Raw genomic sequence first — 2,104 nt, 5'->3', positions numbered from 1 at the left:
AGCCATATTCAGAAGTCTAGTGTTGAGAGACAATTCACAATGGCATTTCTACACATTTTGCAACAGGTTTTGTTGAAGAATCTCTTTTCAAGGGTGTTTGTTACTGAAAGCCCTTAGAAGGAAGAGAGAGTATTCTCCCTTCCTGCCAGAGGACAGATTTGTTTACTGACCTGTATAATGAAGCTATTGTCTCCCACTTGGGGCAAAGTCTGTGCAGGGTTTACTAGCAGCCCATCTAAAAGATTGGAGGGGTGCTAAGCTCAGTGTTCCTCAGCTGTACACAGAGCCAATGGTGGGCAGTATGCTCCTGGGCCTGCCTTCACACCACCCCCATGAGACTTGGGGGGTCAAAGTGAATGGACGAGAACATGAAACTTACACTGCCTTCTGTGCCATGTGTAATAAACTTTCAAAATCCAATCGGGGCACTGTCTGCTTGCTGGCCAAATTTACAAGCGTGCGGCAAGTCAATCTAACAGTTTTAACCACTGTGCTGATGCTGCTTAGGAACTGCTTGACTGCTTGACAACTATGTCATGCAGTATGGCACTAATGTGAAATTCTAGAAAAGGAAAAAACTATAGTGGCAGAACCCTATCAGAGTTTTCTAGGGGCCGGATGTAGGGGTAAAGGTTTTATTGTAAAATGGGTAAGGGGCAATTTTGAGGAGATATGTATTGATTCTATGTATTGATTGCAGTGGTGGCTTTGTGATTGCATAAATTTGTCAAATCTCATTAAATTGTATATTTAAAATTGGTGAATTTTATTATAAGTAAAATTTAATCCAATAAATCTAATTAAAAATATCAACCAAGAGTTTGAAAGAAAATACAGAAAAGTAGAGGGAGGAAATTAACCAAAAATGATGAAGGATATAATTTAGTACAGTGAAAGTCCACTGATTACCCAGCAAAATAAATGAACACTTTGTCACTGTAGACATGCTGTAACATTTTAAAGGATCAAGTTTAGATCATCCTAAAAGTTCCAGAAAGTAAAATAAAATAAGACAAAATTTTTAAAAATCAGATTTCAACAGGTCCCCTACAAAGGAAGGAGAACTCATATAACACCAGGCTTCTCATCAGTGACACCTTCCCAGTCTTAAGAGAAATTGATTTTATTCTGTAATTCTATGACCTATTAACTCTTAAGATGTCTTATGCTGCCCTATACATTTTGTGCCTTCCCTACTTTTCTAGCTTCCTGTGCTCTAGTCTCATGAGCCCTCTGTCATAATCTTGAACTTTCCTAGCACCTCCTGGCACAGTGCTTTGCACATACCATCCCAATGCTGGAGATGTTCTTGCCTTCTCTGTTTGCTAGTTAGCTCTGATCATTCTTCAGATTGCAGTTAAATTTTTACAACTTGATGAAATTGTGCCAGGACATATCAAATGCTCCTATTGTTTATTCCCACAGCAATAAGTACTTTTCCATCAGAAATTATTTCAGTTGTAGTTGTCATTTAAAGTTTGTTGTGTGATTGATTCCCATATAGACTGTAGGTTTCATGAACATGGCATCAATTTCTTATTTACTTACCATTTTATCCCAAATGCCTCATGCTTTGGGGACCAAGTAGGAATCCAGTATATTTTTGTTCAATGAATGATTAAAAGAAAAAAATATGTAAAAGAAGCTGCTTGGAGCAATCTGGGTGGTCCTACTGCCACTACCTGGAGAAGGGAAGAGAAAGACAGTAATGCACCTCTGTGTGCTCAAGCACTTAGACCGGGAAAGCTCAGTCCCACTTGGCCAGTAAAGCATCAGGTGAACGAAGCACTGTCGTGGGGCCCCTCTTCAGGGGAGAGGCGGTGAGAGGTAAAGGGTAAGAGAGACGAGTGTCCATGCTTCTTTCTAATCTTCACTGGTATCACTCCCATCCTTATATCACATGCTGCTCCATCTTTTCCTTGTAAACCATTCCATTTTCTACTGTAAAAACATGTGGGAAACACTTGTCCAGAAATGCACTGTTCCTATTCTATTTATTGCTATGAATTTCCACCCTCTTTTATTCTTGTTTTTATCATTTTCATGGGGTCTTAAAATGGTAAAGAGAAAAATGTTATGTTTAATTTTCCATCTTGAAATGAAA

Source organism: Galeopterus variegatus, unplaced genomic scaffold (genome assembly GCF_000696425.1).
Source record: "Galeopterus variegatus unplaced genomic scaffold, G_variegatus-3.0.2 Scaffold5964, whole genome shotgun sequence".
NCBI lineage: Eukaryota > Metazoa > Chordata > Mammalia > Dermoptera > Cynocephalidae > Galeopterus > Galeopterus variegatus.
The sequence above is the reverse complement of the archived record's forward strand: the minus strand, read 5'-3'. Positions refer to the sequence as shown.